The sequence below is a fragment of the Lygodium microphyllum genome, chromosome 26, assembly GCF_053477565.2.
Source record: "Lygodium microphyllum isolate KBCC chromosome 26, Lygodium_microphyllum_v1.1.10, whole genome shotgun sequence".
Classification (NCBI taxonomy): domain Eukaryota; kingdom Viridiplantae; phylum Streptophyta; class Polypodiopsida; order Schizaeales; family Lygodiaceae; genus Lygodium; species Lygodium microphyllum.
In genome coordinates, this window is record NC_141160.1 from 75,412,646 (window position 1) to 75,438,232 (window position 25,587).

Sequence of the window (25,587 nt, forward strand, 5' to 3'; positions counted from 1 at the left end):
ACAAACTTTTTTGCCTATCTATTATGCTCAAAAGTGTAGTCAATATGACATAATGTTATGAAATGAGAGATTTTGAGCCAAAATAGAGCATAAAACTATAGCCCAAAGCTAGCTTTATATGTAGCAATAGTCCAAGGCCTCTTTCAAATTTCTATCGATTTCATTTTGTTCTATTGAGAAATACGATAGCTATCTTTATTCATGCATGATTGGCCTAGGTCTAGATGCCATATGTATCGTATAAAATAGCAAACCTTCATCATTGGCATAAGTGTGGAGTAAGTTGTTAATATGAATAGTTAATATTTTTGTGACTCACGTAATTAATAATATGTATATATTCACATGTAGATATAGATATATGAAATTGAATAATAAACACTTATATTAATAATATGATATAAGTAATGTTAAAATGCATACTACATGTAATTATAAATATACCTAATTCTATTAATCTTAAGTATTATTAGAATTATTTACTATTAATATTGATAAAATTTGTTAATAATAATAGCTATGCATAATGTTAAGAATATAATACACATATATAAGAAAATATAAACCAATATAGTTTGATATTATTGATATTAATAATTATTTCTTAATAATAATGTAAATATATCATATGGATCTATATCATGCTTAAGGAAGCCACATCATCACATGCATTGAACCTGCCTCTTCCCCCCTGTAAGGGCTTTGTAGGTATACCATGGCGTTGCCTATAGAAACACATATATAGGGAGGAGTAGTGACTTTGAGCCATGCTTGGTTTCCACTTTATGCATGACTCCCTATACCCAGTGGTGAATGCTCACATGTGCGACGTCATGAGGGTGTAATCTTGGGATGTGCCTATATTGTACCATTTCTTTCATTGAATAATACAAGAGTATACCTTGCTGTCAAATATTGTGTTATCTTTTTGTGCCATATTGAGTGAGTGATTGAGTGTAGGCACATTACACTTGGTATCAAAGCAACTCTTGCTCAAAGTTGAGGAGTGCTCAGAGAAGTAGGAGAACAGATCCATTGCCCAAAGAAATCGTGCTGTGCTAACCCACATCATGACATCCCATGTTGCGATGCCCCACATTATGTCACCCCCCACAATGTGTCGATCCCCATTGTGACACCTTGTTGGCATGATGTCCCATGACATGATATCCACAATGTAATGACCCCAGCATGGCTAACCATTTGAAGGTGTGATGCCACTTCTCCACAACACATACACCACCCAAATGCAAAATGTGGCTTCCCCGTAGCAACAATCTCGGATTGTGGCTCCCCCACAACACACCACCCTGAGTTGAGGTGTGGCTTCCCATAATTACATGGAGGACCACAAAGAGAATGCACCTATCCCACTTCTGGTAGTTGAAGAGAGGAAGAAGAGCTAAAGGCAAGAATGGAGAGAAGCCCAAGAAGAGAAAGTCATTGGATTAGAGAGGTAGTAAGAGAGCATGCCAAGCTTGTTAGATTCAATTTGGAAGAGCATGCAAATGAAGGAAGAAGAGGAGGAAAGGAGAAGAAAATTTAAAGCAGAGCAAGGGTATGGAGAGTGGATTAAACAACAACAGGAGGAGGATAAGAGATGCAAACTACAAGAAGAAAGAGATAGATTAGATAGGCTAGCTATAGAAAAAGCATCTAGGAGGTCTCAAGAGATGCAGAATGACAAAGAGAAAGAATTTGAAGTAGGAGACAAGAAGAACAAGAAGAAAGACAAGAGGAGACAAAGCATCAATGATGGAGAGGGGAGTGAGAGTCGTGAGATGACTATGGAAAGTTCAAGATGCCCCAACCCATCAAGTACAAGGAAGAGAGAGATGGGCTGATTTTGAAGAAGTGGTATGTAGAACTAGATAGGTATGTGAAGTATGCTAGGACACTGAAGAGAGGAAGGGAGAAGTGGTAGCCATATATCTCAAAGAGGATGCAACTAGTTGGTACATGTTGGAGCAAGAGCAAGGCCATACCATCTTTTGATGGGAGGAACTACAAGAGGAGCTTAAGGATTACTTCATCCCGAAAATGGAAAAATTCAGGGATGAGTGAAGAAACCTCAAATAAGCATAAGGGAAGATGAAGGAATATGTTAGCAAGTACATACATTTGATGCTGCTACTGCCAAACATGGACATAGACACAAAATTGCATTGATTCCTATTCAATATGTAGGAGTGGGCTAGAAGAGATGTAGAGAGACAACCAACAAGTTTGACCAAGGGCACGAGGATGATTGCTAAAAGATTGATGGAGTTGGAAGAAAGGAGGATCTCCCCCCCACCAACTCTTGGACTACAAGACCACTCCCCCCCCCCCCCCCCCCCGAGAAGACCAACCTCAAACATTAGAAGTTAGGTTTGATGAGTGACCCCAATCACATCACAGTCTACCTTGGTACCAAGGGGAGAATTTGGGAGGTGGGAAAACAATCACTATAGACCAACTCCAAGCACATCTTACATGTCAATACATAAAATTTCATCATGGTGGAGACCCCTAGACCCAACCTTAGGAGTTAAATATTTCAAGTGCAAGGGACCAAACTACTAGAATAAATGCCCCATGAAAGACACAACATCCACAAGTGGATCAAGAGTAATAGCCACAAGGGCTTATGGAGGAGAAGAGTCACAAGTCCCATGCATTCAAGAGATTCCCAATGGAAGTGAGGAGAGCCTAGATTACCCAAGAGTGGGAATAGTGAGTGAACAACCCCAATGCATAGTGGCACGAGTAGTGGCTATGCATGACCTATGCTTGAAAGGAAGAGTTGGTTAAGGGGATCAACCAATCATGGTGGATACAAGAGCGACTCACAATTTCATCATGCTAGAGTGCACAACAAAGCATGGTCTAAAACTATCCAAGGCCCCATAAGGATTAACTTAGAACTTTTGCACAAGAAGAAGCAAAGGAAGTGAAACAAGTGTTTGTAGTGCAAGTGGAATTAGGGAAATGGAAGGCCAAGCTCAATTTTCTAGTGATACCTATGGATGACTTTGAAGTCATTTTGGGCCTTAAGTTCTATGACAAGTATGTGATTGCAATATTTAGTAAGGGAGTCAATGAGATGCTACTAGATATGCAAGGAGGTGTATGAATGCCATGTAAAAGGATGCAATTCCCATGTAGAATGCCAACCAAAGTGCAGATGAAGAATATAAAGTCAGGAGTCTCTTACCAAGCCACAAAGTCATTCAGAACCTAGCAACCTAAGAGCTCCAATTCAACCAACACCACAACCCATTACAAATATTAGGCCTCGCATCATGACATGTAGTGCAAAACAAGTGGAGAAGTTAGTGAAGGAAGGAGACATGGTGTACTTATGCATGCTCCTACGTTTGAAGAAAGAGGCAACCAAAGGTCCAAAACTAGAAATTGGCAACAAAGAAGTAGAAGAAGTATTGAAGGGATATGCAAATGTGATGCTCGCAAAACTACCCAAAGGCTTACCCCCCAAAGGAGATGTAGACCACAATATCGGCTACCACCAAAGTATTGAAGGGATATGTAGATGTGATGCCCGCAAAACTACCCAAAAGCTTAGCCCCCAAAAGAGATGTAGACCACAATATTCTCTACCACCAAATCCAAATAGTTGAAGAAGATATCCCAAAGATGGGCTTTTATACTAGATATGGAAGCTTTGAGTGGCTAGTCCTATGATTTGAACTTAGTAATAGGCTGATGACTTTTTGTGGGCTAATAAAGGGTGTATGTAGGATAGAGATAGATATATTTATCATTATATACACATATGATCTCTTAATCTATAACAAAACTTTAGAGGGAATAAGGAACATTTAATGTTATTATTCAAGAAGCTGAGGCATCACAAACTATATGCATAACCAAAAAAATGTGAGTTTGTAGTGAAAGAGCTAGAATTCCTAGGTTCATTGTTGGAGAAGGAGTCAAAGTAGTCCCCAAGAAAGTTGAAGCAGTGAAGAAGTGGCTAATCCTAAAACTAGTATGAGAAGTTCGAGAAATTCTAGGGTTCACTATATTTTGTAGAAGATTTGTAAATGATTATAGTATGGTCACAGCCCCACTATCTCAATTGATGAAAGCAAAAGGAAATTTCATGTAAGGAAGTGATCAACAAGTAGCCTTTGACTTGATGAAGGAGGGTATGAACCGAATCCTCATAGTCAGAGTGCTAGACTTTGCCAAGCCCTTCAAAATCTCAACATGAGTGCATTTGATTATGGCATCGGGGGAGTGTTGATACAAGATGATCACCCCATAGCCTATGAATCCAAGAAATTCATAGGTGTAGAAACTAGGTGGAGCACCCATGAGTGATGTGCTTGAGTTCCACTACAAAAGCTCAATCCATTTAGAAATAGGTTACACCCGCTCCAATTACAACAATTCAATCCATTTATCAACAAGTTACACCCCTTTTGAGTTAGCCACTAGGAAAGAAGTCATCACATCATTAACATTGGAAGCCTCATGAGTTTCCAAAGTAGAAGATTAGGATGCTGAAGACTTCATAGGAAACGTAGAGAGAGAAATGCAATAGCCAAGTAGAGTTTGGAAAAGAGTAAAATCACCATAATTGAATAATCCAACAAAAAGCGCAAAGTAGTTCTCTTCACTAAGGGAGACATGGTCCTTGTGAGTGCCAAGTATATGTCCTTGCAAAAAATATGATCTTTGAGTTCAACCATTAGTACTATGGACCATACCACATCATCCGAGTTCTAAATGAGGTCACCTAAAAGTTGGACCTACTAGAGAGCATTTGCGTACACAATGCCTTTCATGTGCGCCTTTTGTGCACGTTTTGCCCAAATATCCAATGGAGATGGCACATTCCATTGCTTCATTCCAATGGCCCCTTCAAAGTAGAAGCAATCCTTTGGTGTTGGGAGCACAAGGGTTACCTCGAGTATCTCACCAAGTGGAAAGGGGTCCTTGTGAAAGAAGCCACTTGGATTTTGGAAGTAGAGGCTCATGAGCACTATAAAGAGGCCTTCGCTACCTGGCTCAAGGAGAACCTCGACAATACTTCTAATGTACCTTGAGCCATTACCTTGAAGCCTCAACTCCTCAAATATAATTGAGTCGAGGATGGATGGAACCAATAAAAATAAAGAGTCTAGTGGGCAAATTATACTTGCCAGCTTGATAAGAAAAGCTGTGCTATGACCCCCAAGTCATAGTGTGGTATACATTGACCAACTTGATAGAAAAGGCTATGTTAAGACCCCATTAATGAGTCCAGTTCTAGAGCAACAGAAAACTAGCTAGCTTGATAGAATGAGTTGCATTAAGACCCCAAAATAAGTCAATAAACACCACCCTCAGATTGCTGAGGATAGCAATCCATTATGTGGGGGGTGAATGTAAGGGCTTTGTAGGTATATTGTGGCATTGCCTATAAAAACACCTATATAGGGAGTACTAGTGACTTTGAGCCTTGCTTGTTTCCACTCTATGTGTGATTCCCTATACCTAGTGGTAAACCCTCACGTGCAGCATCATAAGTGTGTAGTCTTGGGATATGCCTATGTTGTACCATTTCTTTCATTGAATAATACAAGAGTATACCTTGCTCTCACATATCATGTTACCTTTGTGTGCTATATTGTGTGAGTAATTAAGTGCGGGTGCATTACACACCCCCTCCCCCCTTGTAGCACAAAAAAAAGGAATAAAAAATCAAGAAAAACTTTGGGGGTGGGCTTGATAATCACATGGTTACAAAAACAAAATAACATTCTTGCTATGCAAAGTCTAGCCAAGGGCACAAAGCACACTCCAATTTCGTGATGTTGTGCTTTGAACAACCTAGGTGTGGAGTGCTTAGTAGAGATAAATGTAAAGATAGTAGATGCTCCACTATCCTCACATTTTCATGTAAATGTTGTAAAATATGATCTTATGAATCATTTCAATGTATTAAATAAGTAAGATGTAAAGTTCATGATTCAAATTTTAAAAAGTTCTTTGAACATATCCCATAAATAAGTTACATTTAATAACATTCTCCAATGCATGTGAACATTATTTTATGCAAATTATTTACATTTATTTCAATCTATATCTTGATTGGACTCTTGATAATGTATACGAATGTCGTATTTTATCGTCTTTACTCTACAATGTCAAAGTATGTGACCCTACATCATGCAAACCAATATTCATTAAAGACTTTTCGATATGTTTCTAATGACTAAACTGCGCCATGATTAAAAATGACTAAACCTTGATTTTTTTGTAAATTGGGTCTAAACTACCCCCCAAAAAAGATTCTTCTCTCAGTTTCCATTATATGCTAGAAGCTCTCCGGACTATATCTTAATGAAAAACTTTATAATTCATCAATTTTCCACATGGTTTTTCCACTCTCCTTTTGAATTTCTACTTGGAAAAGTAGTGTCAAGCTCAAAATGGTTTGAAAAGTAATAGACATAGACGCTTTTTCTGTACCATGTAGACATAGACACTTTTTATGTACCATGTAGGTATGAGAAAATAAACAATGGAACCAAAACTTTCAATTCTTATTGATGTTGTTGGTGATCTCCTTCAAGTTGTTAGTTGTTTTTGCACTTTGTCTATAGCGTTTACATATAACTAATTGACTATCATAGTTAGATTCACACAATTCATTGAGTATTGTAGTTTAGATTCTCTTAGGTCACATATACCTATTGAGTGGATATATTTACTAATTGTGTTGATTGGCAAGTGAAATAAGTTTCATCTTTATGAGGGCTAGGAATTTACTAGTGCAACTTATAAACACCTTGAGAAAGGTTAGAACTCCTCAAAACTAATGTGAATTTCAGGCTTGTAAACCAAGAAAGCACTTTTGAAGGTGAAAGGTAAGGTTTGATTAAGAATAGACACTTTTGAACTTGAAGGATAAGGTGTAAATGTATACATGCAATTAAAAGATGGTCACTTTTTTTGGATGCCGATTATAGCGATATGAAAAGACATTCTACTATGTGATGTAAAACTGATTATTCTTGGAATTTAGTGTTGGCATCTTTCATTGATTTGGGAGAAAGTGCCCTATAACTAGTTTGTGGGTATGGAGTGTTTTCAAAATTCTCATGTTTAATTCAAATGCATCCAACCCCTTTTGTGCCAAGATACTAAAATGGAGCTAAAACATCAAGTCCCCTACACCTCACAAACTTTGACTATCAAGTCACATGATTGGCCCCTCTACCCTACCTTCACATGCACAAATCCATTTAAATATGAGACAATTTCATCATTGATAAGCTAAGAGATTGCTTAGAAACAATAAGCAACAAGTCAACTATTTGGACTTCTGCTTTAAATCCTAAAAGATGACAAAAATATGAGAATAGATCCCAATATAAAATAAACTTGCATCATTTAGAGTTGTAAGAGATGGTATAAAGTATTATGATCACTCCCCATAAAATATGAACATAGAGCTTCTTTTAGACAAATATTTGGTGATTCAAGGTACTTGATGCATTGTCCATAATCTCACTACATGTGTCATATGTATAAATTGTGCTTGATCTTATTGAAATGTAACGACATCATTATAGTATACATGTAAGAAACCATTGTCCATAATCTCATTACATGTGTCATATGTATAAATTGTGCTTGATCTTATTGAAATGTAAGGACATCACTATAGTAAACATGTAAGAAACCATTGAAATCCATACGATTGGCAAAAGCCTTTGAAGTAAACATTGGAATGCATGATTTGTGATTATTTAAATATACTCTATCAAACATATGTAGAGTAAACAATGTGCTTGGAATCCACTTACAAGCTATATGATGTTCACTTTACATTAAACAATGTGCACAAAATTCATAAAGATTTTACATTTGGTAAACAATTGCCATCATTACTTGCCATAAAAGAATTTCTCCAAAATCCATAAGTAACCTTCATATTTGTTTTTAACATTTCCTTACAAGAGAATATTGTACTGTGAGAATGATATGCTTAAGGAACAAAACCAAAAGTGTGCTACATTCTTAATAGTATCTTCATAAGGCATGGCAAGGTTTCAAAGTATAAGGGATCAACCTTTTTTAGTTGAATAACCTATAGTGCTTTTTTATGATAGTGCCAATCATTATGACATCATTGCAAGACTTATCTTCGTTTAAAGCTATGCTTTGAATAAAATGCCCACAAACCATGGTTAGAAAAGGATTTGTCAGTTAGCTACTATTTGCACAAAAGTAGGGAGTTTTCTCATCATGGATTGTGGCCAAGGGTCCGTGCACACGTGAGAAAAACTTGCAAGGGTACTGGGAGGCATGAGTAATGACTTGTCAAGATCAATACACATCAATGACCTAATTTTCACATGTAACAAGTTTCATCATTAGGCTCTAGAAAGGTGAAAACTCACCATGTGTTTTTAATGTCCCCTCAAATGGAGCGTCCAAAATTTTCAAAGTATGCTAGTTGAAGTCTTGATTAGTTTTGAACACGTCCAAAGAAGTCATTATCTTGTCATCTCACACAAGCCTTTTAAAAAAAGTTTTAGCTTTTATTCTCCTTTCTCATTCTCCATTCACTATTATTATTGGTGATTGATCGAAGAAAGGTTAAACATACTCAATTTATGTCTCTCTCTATAATTTCATGTTTAAGTTTGATATCATAGATAGCCATGGCCTTTAATGTTTCAGTTTCCTTAATTGGTATCGATGTTTGGATTTAAAAAAATTGAACTTCTAAAGATGTCAATCATGCCATCCAGTACTTGTCACTTATACTTGATTGGTATCGATGTTTGGATAAAAAATACTGGACCTCTAAAGATGTCAATCATGCCATCTAGTACTTGTCACTTATACTTTGGCTAACATTTTACACATCTTCATACATATCTTCATACCTTAAACATATCCTTTTGCTATGACGAATGTTAGAGATGCGGTTCATTTTGACAAACTTCACACACTAGTAATTTTGTGACTTGATCTTTTCATCATAGTAGAGGGAAATCTTTTCTTGTCTTCATTGTTTTTAGCACATGATCCTTGAGTCTATTAAATAATTTACATACTTTTGGGAATATATATATATATATATATATATATATATATATATATATATATATATATATATATATATATATATATATATATATATATATATATCATCTTCAATCCTACAGAAGAACCACTTTAATATGCCATGAAAAAAATGTATATTTATTTTGAAATTCTATAAAAAACAACATTTTATTGTATTTGTACCGATATGAATTCTAAAATACTACTTAGAATTTTGTTATGCCATTAAAATATTAGTAGAGTTCCCTCAATAATTTTCCTACCACATTATTCTTTTAAAGCTCACATGCTTTTGTGTGTGTGTGTGTGTGTGTGTGTGTGTGTGTGTGTGTGTGTGTGTGTGTGTGTGAGAGAGAGATTTTGTGATAGATGTCACTCCCTCTTGCATGCACAAAAGAGGCATCCACCCTTAAGCACCCTTGTGAGGGGTGTATTATGTTAGCATTAGAAATCCATTCAAAATGAAAATGCTATTTGGGCGCTTGGCTACGGCCCCCCAAAAACAAGTGCTTGCACTCTACTGTACTTTTTGGCATGGATATCATTTTGGTGACTTTGGAGTTCTATTCCCCTTCAATCTTATCCAATTAACGTTTTTATATCACAATATCTTGTAGAAGTTATTATTTAACATATATAAGATAAAATGTATACTTATGACTAGGGATTTCTTTGGTGGATGCCACCATTTGTTACTACCTTTTAGGATATGAATATAACATTTGAGGTGTTTGTAGTCAAGATTTAAGGATCACTTTGCAACATCTAAGCTTAGTTGGAAGTAGTAATGGTAGTAATGAGTAAAATATGGGGGTGCATGGGGAGCTACAATTGTGGTTCCATGGATGAGCACTATATATGCCACAATATATAAAGGGTCATTATTCGGGTGCTTTTGTACATAGAGACTCTTTACATTGATTTACATTAGAGATTAAAGAGAGTCATGTAAAGAACAATTTGCCAATTTACATTCACAAGTACCACATAATTTGAAAACTTTCTCCAACAACTTTAGGGGCCAAGGATTACCTAGGAATACTTCAATTCTCAGCATTGTGAGCCATTCATTAATTCTTTAAACTCTTTTGAATAAGTAGGACAAGCCCACTCAACGCACGCACGCACGCACGCATGCACGTGCACGTGTGCACGGGCACGTGCACGTGCACACACACACACACACACACACACTCTCTCTCTCTCTCTCTCTCTCTCTCTCTCTCTCTCTCTCTCTCTCTCTCTCTCTCTCTCTCTCTCTCTCTCTCTCTCTCTCTCTCTCTCTACACACACACGCATGTGTATATATACACACACATATATGTATATATACACGTGCGTGCGTGCGTGGAGTGCGTGCGTGCGTGCATGCGTGCGTGCGTGCGTGTGTGTGTGTGTGTATGTGTATGTATATGTATATGTATATGTATATGTATATGTATATGTATATGTATATGTATATGTATATGTATATGTATATGTATATGTATATGTATATGTATATGTATATGTATATGTATATGTATATGTATATATATATATATATATATATATATATATATATATATATATATATATATATATATATATGTATGTATGTATGTATGTATGTATGTATGTATGTATGTATGTATGTATGTATGTATGTCTGTGTGTGTGTGTGTGTGTGTGTGTGTGTGTGTGTGTGTGTGTGTGTGTGTGTGTGTGTGTGTGTGTGTGTGTGTGTGTGTGTGTGTGTGTGTGTGTGTGTGTGTGTGTGTGTGTGTGTGTGTGTGTGTGTGTGTACATACATACATACATACATGTATGTACGTATGTACACACACACACACACATATATATATAGTGCTTGCATCCATATTGTCTTTGTCAATTGATGGAGTCAACGAGAGATTTGTGGGAGTGTGTGTCACACATATTGGTAGAGTAGAAGATGTATTATTTGATGATAGAAGTATTAATTATCTTAACGAGTGAGACTATCATCCTTTTACTCCTAGTAGCACAGGACTTTGATACAAAGTGAATAATAAATGGAATGGTGAAAAACAATCAAATTAAATAGTCCAAATCAAGCATTTGTAAGCCCATTCATAGCTTTATCCCACTCATTATCATATTTTAAACATTGAATAGTTCAAATGAACTTTATAATTTGATTACTTTTCATCGTCCCATGTATTATTCACTATAAGTCTTGTGGTTCTATTAGCACATGGCACGATTTTGTATGTGAGCAGAGAACCAAAATACAATATCTTTGTGTGAACTCTCTTGCCACATGAAGCATGCCTTAGGATATGAGGTGTCCTAACTATTATTGACATAGGTGCAAAGCACCATGATGATTTGTTTATGCTTAGTAGGTCTCATTATATGCTCCTATATTCGTATATCTATATATGTAAGTTAAATTGAATTGAGTATGTGAGCAATGTTCTTGATTTTTTATCCTACTAATTTAACCAATCAAGGTCATCTAGAACACATTTGTTCATCATAACTTTAGCTAACCATTCCTTATTTAGGATGCTATAGAGATTCCATACACTCATCGATATTGCCACCCATCCCTTCTAATGTTCTTCGTCCCATGGGAGGTTGCTCAACTCCCTTTCTGTTCTCTACCACACCACAAACCTAAAGCAAAAAACCATAGAAGGGTATTACCAATTACCAGCATTGCCATTGACAACATGATTATCACAACAAGTCACCTCCAAAAGCTAAGGGGAAAGCTCTTCCATTTCCTAATTTTCTCTACCACTTTTTGCTCCACTGTGTTGCTCTTTTTTGCATTGTTCCCACCCCCTAAGGGGTAGCTCAAGTATCTAAATACCTTAACTAGATCAATCATCTTGAACCCCAAAGTCCCTATCCACTATGTTGAATCATTTCATCTCAAGTCCACTAATTTAATTAGTTCCAAGCTTGATAGCTCCAAAACTAATTGTGCACCTCTAATATGTTACCAACCTATTAGCCTCAAACACATTAGAATTTTCATCCACAAAGAATTCCCAAAAAAACATTCCCTCTTGAGCAAGCAAAAGACCTTTAATAACACCTTGTTGACGCTTCTTATCAAGACTCCATAACTATGGTTGGGCTATGGTTACTAATGCAAACAAGAGAGGGCCTAATGGACAACCTTGCCTCACTAACATCTCTAGGGCAAAGGCAGTAGAGAAAGCCCCATCAATGTACACCACATTTGAGTGATTAGAGAAAAGTTCTTGAGTCATACTCACAACACTTTTGTCATATCCCATTAAGCCGATGACTTCAAATGATAAAGCGGCACCCTAATCTGTCATATGCCTTATCAAAGTCCATATTGAGGATGAGAAAATGAGCCCCTAGACTAAGAGAATGATTCATTGAAAATATCAAATTATGTGTGGCATCAAGAATCTTTCTCCCATATATAAAACCATGTTGGATGGGGTGGTGGACAATTTTGAGGAACTAAAGATTGTAGGCTATTGCTTTATCCATTACATTATGAACAACATTCAACATAGTTAGGGGTATCCACTGAGTTATTCTCCTCCTATCCACCAACTTTGGAATTAGTTTTAGTAATGTTTATTTTAATTTCCTTAATAGGGATAGAACCTTGAATCCTAATCTTATTAAGCAAGCTACATATGTTCGAGGAAGACACATTCCATAATGTTTGGAATGCTTCCACTAGGACACCATCTAGGCTAAGAGATTCTCCCCCTTCATCTTTCTTATCACAAATTGTGATTCCTAAATTGAAAATGGTATTGCTTGACTAATCACCTTGACATTTTCCACTTCAAGAAAGGCAATCAACTTGCTAATAATCTATGACTCTAGTCAGTGAGCTCCCCAATATATTGCAAAGATATGATCCATGTACACCCTCAATATCTTTGTTTCATCCATCAAGGCACTGTTTGCACTATCTTGGATAATCTTAATCCATTCTCTTTTCCTCTTGATTTTTAGACTGTTTGGTAATCTAACCTTTTTTGTACCTGTTCTTGTACTAGGATTGGGTTCTGTGATCCATGCCGGCTTTGGCTTTGCACCAGGTTTTCCTCATCAGCTTATAGCACCACCCATGAGAGTGGGATATTTCCATTGTATCTAGCTTGTTGAGTAGGTGCGCGCGCACGCACGCACACACAGCCAAGTGCTGGGTTGTTCTTGACTTTCATGTCAAACTGTCTAATCTGTTGTAAGCACAAAGGTCACATACTCGCCAAGGCCCTGAATGAGGCAAAAGAGCTAAGTTACATGGTGTCTATAAACTTGGTGCATGGCTACAATATTGATAAGAAGGATAGTAACTAAATGTTTAGGTTTAGCATGCAAGATAGTGGCTTCTTTGTGGATTGGCTTGTGCCCTAGAGTTGCCATGGTTATGAGAAGCTCGTTTGACAACCTTATAGAACTATATTCTCCAAGAGTGAGTGTCTTCTATGTATAGGCGCAGTCATTTAGGTGGGAGATCTTTGGAGAACAATTGAGACATATGACTTCCGGTACATAGTAATCTATTGATTTTGAAATAGCTACTAAAATGTACTTTGCCATGGTTTACCCATGATCGGCCTTGACATCTTTTGTGTGTGTGTGTGTGTGTGTGTGTGTGTGTGTGTGTGTGTGTGTGTGTGTGTGTGTGTGTGTGTGTGTGTGTGTGTGTGTGTGTGTGTGTGTGTGTGTGTGTGTGTGTGTGTGTGTGTGTGTGTGTGTGTGTGTGTGTGTGTGTGTGTGTGTGTGTGTGTGTGTGTGTGTGTGTGTGTGTGTGTGTGTGTGTGTGTGTGTGTGTGTGTGTGTGTGTGTGTGTGTGTGTGTGTGTGTGTGTGTGTGTGTGTGTGTGTGTGTGTGTGTGTGTGTGTGTGTGTGTGTGTGTGTGTGTGTGTGTGTGTGTGTGTGTGTGTGTGTGTGTGTGTGTGTGTGTGTGTGTGTGTGTGTGTGTGTGTGTGTGTGTGTGTGTGTGTGTGTGTGTGTGTGTGTGTGTGTGTGTGTGTGTGTGTGTGTGTGTGTGTGTGTGTGTGTGTGTGTGTGTGTGTGTGTGTGTGTGTGTGTGTGTGTGTGTGTGTGTGTGTGTGTGTGTGTGTGTGTGTGTGTGTGTGTGTGTGTGTGTGTGTGTGTGTGTGTGTGTGTGTGTGTGTGTGTGTGTGTGTGTGTGTGTGTGTGTGAGTGAAAATGCATACAAAGAATATATATGATGCCACACTACAAAGTTGGCAACTTATGACAATTAGTAGGATTTCTACATACGTGCAACTAGATATCACTTTTTTGGGATGCACTTGTTAAAGTCATGGAGTTGCACACATCCTTTTAGTTTTTCTCACATGAGTGTAACAATGTGTAGGTGTTTAGCATATTGCAATGTGCAAAGCATATGATAATGCAACTTGAATGCAAAGCAACATGTAAGGAAAATATGAAAACCCAAGTGTGTTTTACAATCAAGAGCATCTTCCACTAATCAAGCATGCATGCACAATCCCAAATAGAAAGATAATGGCTTTGAAGAAGATGGTTATGCTCTTGCCATTTTTCCTTAGAGGTTTTTGAGATACACATATGTGTGCATGTACATGCTACATGCACCATGCATGTGTGCATGCCACTCCCACCACCACCACCACTACTACGGCTTGTACTATTGTTGTTGTGGCTAATACTACTAGTACTACCACACACATACATACACACTAATGTAAACTCTTTTTAAGCCTTGTCCTTAAATTAACAAATCAAGATGTATGAGTGTTAATGCATTTGCACTTAAAAACAAGCACAACTTGCCATATAAGGTAGTTTGATAACTAGTTTACACTACAATTAGTACCGATCTTTTTCTTTAAATGTATAAGAGCAATTAACACACCTAGTTGATGATGGATAGAAAGTTGAGAGCAAGCAAGGAGATGGGGCAAAGATCTACTACAAAGCAATGCACTAGTCTCAAATTCTCTTTCAAGAGGCATGAATGCCATGTTGTGCTTTTGGGTCATGACAATGATATTGGCATGCAATCTTTTCTAAAGGTTTGTAAGCCTTATTTTAATGGCATGTATGCATTTTTCAAGGATGGGTGTGCTCTTTTTTTAAGTGGGGGATTCTTAAACCTTTTGACAAACATTAAATATGGATACTGTTTTTGTTATGTATGGCAATTTGCAAAGTTTTGGGAGCAGGTTTGTGTGTTTTGTATTTCTAACAGCCACTCCAAAACAATCAAAGCACACACTCCAAAAAGCCTTCCTCACACAAGAATGCACACCATTTTCAAGGGTTTTGCCACATCTTCTTCTTTTTTTTACATGGGTCTTTTCAAGGGGGTTGTGATACAAAGTCAAGAGATGGAATTGATCATGTTTTCTATTCTTTTTTTTTGTTTTTGTTTTCTTTTGATCTTGTTTTGTTTTTTGTTTTTCTCCTTTGAAATTTCATTCCAAAGGTCATTCTAAACGCCTTTGGAAACTTTATCATCAACCCCAAGAAGAAAAAGAGATGCATATAACTTACAAGAATGGTTCTTTTCTTCTTTTCATACGCCCTCTTTCTTGTTAAGAATCTCACATCGGTTTTTCTTATCTTTTCTTCCCTTGTTCTTATCAATTAAAATCTAAAAGACATGCACTCACACACACGCACACACACACACGTGCACGCATACTCATCCATTAGTGTTCAAGAAAATTATTTGCCAAAGGTGATACAAAGACCTTCAATGTTGACAATTTGTGAGTTTTTACTTGGCTCATGCCGATTTTTTGATCATATCATAGTTAAAATGACCCTATCTTTAAAATTGAAAAATATTCTCCTAAGAATTTGAAGGCTTTTGTCATAATTTAACGATTCACTTGACCTCCCCCCCCCCCCCCCCTCTCTCTCTCTCTCTCTCTCTCTCTCTCTCTCTCTCTCTCTCTCAACTAAGTGTTAGTCACATGCAAACCTAAATCCGAATTCCCAATGTCCTCAACTCTTCGTGTTTCTATAATGTGCTTGGCATGTATCTATTTTTAAACATTAGCTTCAAAATAGATATGCCATACCTTATGTATACATGCATTGCATTAAACCATTTTACTTGAAAAAAAAACATATGCCACAAAGTGACTACTTTTTTTACAAGTTTGTTAGATTTTATGTAGATTGAAAAACAAAATATTGACCCTACATATATCATTGTGGCCCAACTTATTGAAGGAGTATATGTACAAGTTAAACATGTAAACTTCAACAAAGATTATGCAATGGCCTAATTTAATTCTTCAAATCCAAAAAGTTTGCAAGATTGTTGCATATGAGGCATTTTTCTATGCTATCCATTTTGGACAATGGTGATGAAGTCTATTTAAACAAGCCATATCAATATAGGTTTTTTATCTTATGTGACTAAATGCTCAAAGAGAGTAAATGTTATTATTGTTTATGACAACTTATTTCAAAGGAAGGCTACCCACAAAGACCTTCCATGGAAAAAGGACTTCCAAGCAATATTACAATCACTACATAGTGCAATTATAGCTATAGCGTATGGTAAACTACATCCATTGACTCTCTCTTTAAAGTGTTAAAATCATTTATAAAACCATGGTAGCATACATTCCTATAGCATTTTCCCTTCCTTCATAGTAAACCAAATTATATCATAGAAGCACACAAGTAGACACATTCATCATCTCAATGGTTGCATCTTTAGCCAGTATAACACACTTCTTTTCTAGTCCTTCACTTTCTCTTGTGCTTGTGGTCATTATTGTCTTTCAATGTTTCATGTTCTCTTTCATGGTATCCAAGCACAATGTGTTGTAAGTGACAATATTAATGCAAGTAGAACCAACTCTGTATAGCAAATAATAGTAGGAGTGACAATCAACATCAATGTTAGGCAAAGGAAGTGACCATGCAATCTATAGACCTTACAAATTTCTCCACCTACCTTCATCAAAGGAAGGCTTGATGAGTCCAACTAAAGTTCTTAGAATCACCCCTATATGAGGCATGGAGCTAGACCAATTATATTCAAAAGTAATTAGTATGAGATGGAAATTTTATTTGCTCAAATGTAACATACTTCTAAAGCTAATAAGGCTCTACACATACTAAATTGCATTATGGGCATGGAACTAGACTAATGAAAACTTTAACCCCTAGATTTGGTATATGTAAGGCCATGTGGCATCATCTATGAAGAAAGGAAAGGTCAACATGGAGTTGGCTAGGTGTTGTATTTGTGTTCTCTGCACCCCCTCCACACACACACACACACACGTATGCATGTGCATGTATGCATGGATCATGGCCTCAAAGTATTGGGCATGCATACACATGCACACCCACGTGTGTGTGCACACATACACACATAGAGAGATCATGGTCTCAAAGTCTTGCTTGAAATTTTAGGAGTAAGAGACCTTTGCGGGAGACAACAATGTGGTTGAGAAAGGAGCCACATATGACAATCCATATCAAATTGTATTTTCTCCAACCACATTTTGGAGGACACTAGTAAGCTTTGGCATAAATGATTTGGTAACATCCAAATTGGCTTTGTTGTGCTCAAGGAAATGTAGTAATGTGGGGTGATTGTAGTTTAGCTATTCTCAATGAGATGTAGTGAACCTACAAAGATAGTTTAATAGGCAAGTAGTATATAAACTAAAGCAATACTATGGCAAAGCTCCTTTAGAGTTATTGTATTTCTTATCAATTTGGAGTATCATAACGAGGAGGATATCAAGGCATAATGTCATATACAACTCAATAATGTCATATCAATCTAACGTATTGTAATGAGGAGAATATCAAGAACCAAGGCATAATGTCATATACAACTCACTAAAAAGGTGTCGTGGATCAATACAACTACATTGCCATGGAGATCGTCAGGTGTACATCAAGGCAAATGCTTATTAATTTTTGGGCTAAAACACATTCTCAATTCGAGCTAGAAAGGCAAAAGAGTCCTACTATGGTACAAAACGCTATACTACACATTGTAGAACATTTGGAGATGACTAGAATACTCACATTTTGGATTAGAAAAGAAGTAAGTAAAACAATGTATCTTTCTTGCATACAACTAGAAACACCATATTGGGGAATATGGGAATTTTCCATAGGTTTGGGACACGTGATCAAATCTTTGGATATGTCATAACTTGAACACTATAACTCCAAATTGAGCACTCTATAGCTCAATAGATTCCATTTTTCAAGCACTTTCCAATGATAGGTCACATCATATGGTTTTGAGATAGTTATGGGTATGGGTGCCACCTTTTTAATATTCCAAGAATGGAAATTGGGAGATTCCCAAACTCACTAATATTGTGTTTAGAAATCTAATGTCTCAGTAACTATATGATTGGCATAAAAAGATTATTACAAACCTTAATGTGATACTCATGTACTTAAAAGTTCCTTTTGACTTTGACATGTGCTTAGGCAAGATGATAAGCATATGGTTGTTTTTGGTTTAATATCTAGACAACTTTATCACCACAAAATCATGAGTAGATTATAGAGTAGCTCAATAATATTGTTAGACTCTACATTTGAGATGATTAAATTTGAGGTTTATTTACTTTTTAGTTGATATTAAGTCTTATTAAGAACCTAGCATACATCTTCATTTCTCATTGTAGTTATGTGTCGAAGGTTATGCAAGCATTTGGGATGACTAAGCACAAGACAACCATCTCACCAATGGAAGTGGATGCAGAATTATGTGAGAAGATTATTGTGTTTAAGACAATGGTCTCACTAATGGAAGTAAATGCCAAATAGAAGATGATCAAGTGTCAAATGGGTATCTCATTAACGGAAGTGGATGCAAAACTATAAGTTAAGGGATGCACCACCACTTATAAACATTGTTAGTACCAAATGCTTGTGAGGAATCTTTTACTTTTGTGCAATACTAGAAAGAGCTTAGCTATGTAGCACATGTCCTAAGTAAGTTCTCAAACAAACATCAAAAGAAACATTAGAGAGCAAGGATGTAGGTGATGGAGTACTCGAAGGTGCACTAGAGTACGGCGTGACCCTATAGATAGAACAAGGTAAAGATTTAGTGAGCACTAAAACTAACTTTGAGCAAGATGATATAATGTATCAAGAAAATTAGATAGACTACAAGGGAGAATGATATGTTTGTTATGAAGGAGTATGGTTAAGGAGAATTTTGAAAGGCAAACCCAAGACATGACATACTTGAAGTGTGGCAATTAGAGGCACACCAAAATCGAGGTTGATATCAATTTTTTGATAACTCACTAATACATCAATATTTATTACTATGTGTATAGTCTTTTTTTAAAATAACTTGATCATATTCATATACTGAAGTAAGAAAATGCATACAAGGATGCCTTGGGCCGAAGCCAAAGACTATAGCTTAGACAACTTCTTGTACATGACCTTGAAAATGTGGCCTTCTTTTTTCATCTTACCGAAAAGGAGTCATGGCATCACTCTTTTAACCTAGGGACTAGATCAACAAGCTCACGCCACCTTACACAACAGAAGACTACTGATTCTTGTGTTGCCAAGCTAGCTTCAAGACCAAGGCCCTAAAGACTTGAATTGTGCTAATGGTCTCTTCATCAAAACATCCTTTATCTTAAAAGAGAGCAACTCTTGGTTGTAATAGCACTATTCAAATTGGGCTTTTGCAAGCCATTCTTTGATCATTGACCGAATGTTGGGGTAAAGACACATATGCCTAGCCACTCGTATATTAGTTACCTATACACTGCAGGTGTGGTGGATGCCCATCATTGTCACTTCATTCTTTATTCTTTTAATGACATTTGAATAAAGGGAAGGCTAGTCACAAATTGTGACTATTAGAGTTTCCACATCTTGTGTCTCTCTCTCTCTCTTGCTCTTGCTCCTTCCACCATAGCTCTTACTTCTACTCTATGCTTCTACTTCAAGGTTCACTCCCTTCAGCTCTAGTATCAAAGCCATTGCACTAGCATTGAGGAGCTCTTCCCTTTAGTTTGCTTTAGCCTGAAAAAAAGCTTCAAGTTAAAGGTTCCATGGCAGTTCAGCCCTCTTCTTCCCAAGGTATGAATCTTTCTCCCACTTCTTTCCCAGTGTTGCTCCCTCCACTTGAGGCTCATTCAGAGATTCAAGACCCTTTCTTGAGCCTTAGTAAGTACTCGTATCAATCATTGCAAGCATCAGGACCACTAGCATCATCAACGTGAGTTGCACCAAATTTTTAGCTCCTATCCTTGGCACACCTGTAGACATTGGCACCTCCTATAGCTCCTACAGCATCATCTGACAACAGTTTAGCACCTCTCCTTGCATTGTTTGGGACCCATTGGAGCCTCCTTTGCAAGTGCATACCTTGGTCATTGTCTATACATCTAGGACAATTTGTTGTAATACAAACAAGGACAATCAATACTTCACTGTTTGAGCTTCATTAATGCTCATGCACCTATGCATTGATGCTAAGATGCTCGGTACATGTCTTGAGATGCTTCCTAGATAAGTTGAGCTTTCTTTGCTTAGTTTGAAGCAAAGTTCATTGTTGTATATACAATGGACAGCAAGTATTTCACTTGAAAGCTTTATGCATTGAAGGCTTATATGCTTCTTGGGACCAACAAATGCTAATATACATACTTGGCACTGATATATAGGCTTGGCATGTCTATGGTGATATTTGAGGCTCCATTTTGAGCCACATTGGATGCTTTAGCACCTTAGTTTTATGCTTCCATTGCTTTTGTCCTTGCTATAACGAGCTTGAAGAGTACATATTGGTTTTTATGCAATGGGATATATCCTACTTAGATCTTTGATGTATGGATGCCTTCCACATGATGTTTTGAGCTTTGTTTGTTCATTTGTCATTCAACTTTTATTGCAATGGGAGCTACTGGGCTACACGTATTAAGCCACAATTGACACTTGGATGTTACATTGAGCATTTGGTTATACAGTTGAGCTTGAGGGTCTTATAGTGAGACCGTGGGATGCCCCTCTTTGGCATTGATTTCTTCTTGTTGTACTTCATTTTTAGCATGTTGTAATTACAGTTTACTGCATTGTTTATGCAAGCAGTCACCTCCATTTGTTGATAGTATTTTGCATTGAGTTTGTGGACAGCTCATTACTTGGCCAATACCCCTTGTTTTAAGCTTGATTTGGCAGTGGTTTTGGAGCTGATTTGCAAGTTTTTACAATAGATTGTTTTGCCCTTCTGGGCACTTTTTTGGTCCCATTATGGCTTATGGTTCTCATGACATCATTATTTTTAATATTGACAAGTTGGATGGCACTATCTACAGCTATTGGAAGGCCCAAATCTAGAAAGTTTTAGTAAAGAAAATGCAAATTAAGTCTTTGAAATAAGAGGGTGTCAAGCCCGAACATCTTGATGCAAATGATTGGGTTAAATTGGATTAGCTATGTAAGTCCATGATCATATTGTCCCTCTCTAAGCAGGTTTTCTATAATGTTGTCTCTGATGGGTGGTCTAGATTGGACTTATGGGATAAGATTCGCAATGTTTATGATAAGCAAAGCCCTACTTCTCAGATATATTGGTTGAAGCAACTCATGGACTTTCACACACATGGAGGTCACTTCCATGTCAAGCCACTTAAATGAGTTTCATTCCATTCTCATTCATTTGTTTTCCTAGGGGATTGAATTTAAGGATAATCTCCCTCCCTTGTTCCTCTTGGTTACATTGCCTAAATCATGGGATACATTTTGTACTATTATGTGTCAACATGCCTATTGAAGGGATAAAATTGCAGGATGTAGAGGTTGCACTCTTGAATGAAGAGGTTAACGAAAAGAATGTCGATGCTTCCCACATCTCTCATGCTCTGACAATTAGAGGCAATAATAGTAGGAGCGGTAATGACCACCGTGGGAGAGACTCTCCACAGTCTTAGTCTCACTCATGTGAACAGTCTCGCAGTAAGTCATGTGGCTGTACGCCCTCATTGACTTGTCATTAATATGGGAAAGTAGGACATATTCGGCCACAATGCCATAAAACATGCAAGGACAAGTGCAAGGAAAAGGACAAGGGTAAAGTACAAGACAAAAATGATCATCGCAGCATTGTCCCTAGCAAGTCCAACTTTAAGATTGGAGAGATTAATGTCATGCAGACTGATTCTAATGATGATTTCATACTTGCAGCATCTTTTCTTGATACTTCACCAGCTGACTGATGCCTTGTGAGGATATACTTAGTGTTGATTGGTAGATTCAAGGGCTTTTTTTCATGTGACCCCTCATAGATATTGGTTTCACTCCTATTGTAGCATGACTTGATCTGTCCATTTGGATAATGACCTAGCATTAGAGATAGTTGGTATTGGTGATGTCTAGCTACAATTTATGGTTCAGGTAGCACATTCACTCTTCATGATGTACGTCATGTACAGGCTCTCCGAAAAGCCTTATCTTCGCTAGCACTTTGGATTATGCAAGCCATGTTGTCTTATTTGGTGATTTCTCATGGAAGATTATCCATGGAAATCTTGTCATTGCATGTGTGCTAAGTCCAATACTCTCTATCCCTTGCTTGTATTTGGATCAATTGACCATGTTTTGGCAATGGATGCAATTTCACATGTATCTCTTTGGCATCAGTGGCCTTGGGCATATGTGCTTTAAAGGAATTAAAATATTTACCCATTTGTAGTATATATCGCTCCTTAACTATAAGTGTTTTGAGTCTTGTGATCATTGTTTATATGGCAAGAAGACACATAATACACATAAAAAGTTGGGTATGACACACATGGCTGAGCCTTTGGCTCTTATTCATTCTGATATATGTGGTCCCATGCCCTACAAGTCATTAGGTGGTGCAAAGTATTTCATTATCTTCATTGATGTGACTATACACATAAGACCTAGGTATACCCCATTAAGCAAAAATCAAAAGTCTTGGATACATTTGATCGTTGGCTTACTTTGGTTGAGAACCAATCTAGGTATAGACTAAAATGCCTAAGGTCAAATAATGGGGGTGAGTATATCTATAAAGCCTTTGAGTAGTTTTGTGACAAAAGGGGTATTAAGAGTTTATTGATCACTTTGTATATCCCACCCCAGAATGGTATGGCTAAGTGCATGAATAGGACAATTCAAGAGAGAGTGCATAGTATGCTTAGCTAGGTAGTCTTACCACAATATTTTTGGGCTGATGTAATTACTACTACCATACACTTGATTAATCAGTCCCCATGTACTGCTCTTGACTATCAGACTGCTATAGAGGAGGTATGGTCTGGAAAACCTCCATCATATGCTCATTTGTATGTCTTCAATTGTGAGACTTTCTACCATGTTCCCAAGGACAAGCACAATAAGCTGGATCCTAAGTCTATGAAATGCATCTTTCATAATTTTGGAGATGCAAGTGAGATGGGCTATCACCTATGGGATCCCCAAGCTCGAAAGGTTATCCACAGCCATGATGTTGTTTTCCATTAGGAGAAAATGCATCAATAGCATGAGCATGTCATTGAGGTGTGGTACTTCAAGAGTAGCCTCTTGCTACTATACAGTTAGAGCCAAATAGCCTACAATAGTGGCTCATGCTCCAATGGCCTAGGTCCTTACTCCATAGGATATACATGCCGCACAACCTGTTTTGAGGTGATCTACTAGAGATGGATGTCAGCCTAAGCATTTTGTGCCCTCTATGGATTAAGTTGTGGAGGCATATACTAATGAGCGTCTTACTTATGATGAGGCCATGTGCAGAAGTGATAGTCACTCTTGGGAGAGAGCCATGCATTCAGAGCATGACTCACTATCGAAATATCATACATGGAATTTGGTTCTTTTCCTAGTGGCAAGTGTGCTTTGCCATGCAAGTGGGTGTACAAGTTGAAAAGTATCTTTGGATGTCCCAAGCTAGCATACAAGGCTAGATTGGTTGCTAAGGGCTGTAAGTAGGAACATGGTGTGGAATTTGATGAATTCTTTTTTCATGTTGCGAAGATGACTACCTTATGCTTGGCACTAGCTTTGGTTGCTCAACTTGACTTGGATCCTTATTAGATGGATGTCAATATGACTTTTCTTCATGGAAACTTGCATGATGAGATTTCTATAGAGTAGCCTAAGGGATTTGTAGAACCTGGCAAGGACTACCTAGTGTGCAAATTGAGAAATAGAATTTATGGCCTTCAGCATACACCTAGGGGATAGTACCACAAATTTGATGATTCTATGCATTCATAGGGATATTCCCATAGTGATATGGATCCGTGTTTATACAAGAAGAAGGCTTATGTTGGTAGCCTTATGATTCTAAACCTCTATGTGGATGATATGCTGATTGTTGGGAGTGCTCAGATGCCTTGAAATGTCAGCTCAAGAAGAGCTTTGAGATGAAGGACATGGGACATGCCTCACATATTCTTGGGATGTGCATTATATGTAATCGCTCTAAGGGGCTCCTTTAGTTATCATAGAAGGGGTACATCTAGAAGATCCTTGAGCAGTTTCATATGTAGGATGTTAAGTCTATTGGCTATCCTTTACCTTCTCATGTGAAGGTTAGTCAGGCTGATTTTTTGCAATCTGATGAGTAGAATGCCCACTGTAAATGCTATGTCAAGTTGAGTAGAAGGTTAGTCAGGCTGATTTTTTGCAATCTGATGTATGCTATGATAGCCACTCATCTTGACATAGCATTTATAGTGGGAGTTGTGGCACACTATATGGCTACACCTAATCGATATGGCATTGGGATGCCATCAAGGGTATCATGAGGTACCTAAAGGGCACAGCAGCTATGTGCATCTATTATGGTGGCCAAGATACAAGAATTATAGGGTACGCTGAATCTGATTATGCAGACATGCAAACAATAAGAAATCCACCTCTAGTTATGTCTTCACCTTTGTTGGATGTGTTATTTCTTGGATGTCCAAGGTGCAAAAATGCACAGCCCTATCTACTATAGAGGCAAAGTATGTTAAACCACTAAGGCTTGCAAGGAGGCTATCTGGTGGTAGACCTTTGCATTACTGATGTGGTTCCTACACTACATTTGGATTCTATGAGTGCTATTCAGTTAGTCAATTCCACGCAAAGACGAAGCACATTGAGGTGCATTACCACTTTATTTGAGAGGTCATTGAGGACAAGTCCATGAGCCTATCAAGATCTCAACTGACCAAAATCATACAAATCTACTCACTAAAAGTCTCTCATTGGAGCTTTTTTTTCTCCCTTAGGAAGTTGATGGACATTGGATGAGATGACATCTTTCCTCATCCTATTGTACTCTATGTACACTTGTACTTTGTTACTTTTTTCATGTTCTCTCCTCACAAGGGGCACATTCGCCTTTAAGTGGAAGGTTGTTGGGGATAAAGGTGCTTGCACTTGTATATTTGTTACATTGATAATACCTGCACCATGTATTAGTTACCCACACACCTATACACCACAGGTGGCAAGCGTCCATCACTATCACTTCATTATTTATTCTTTCAAAATAAAGAAAAG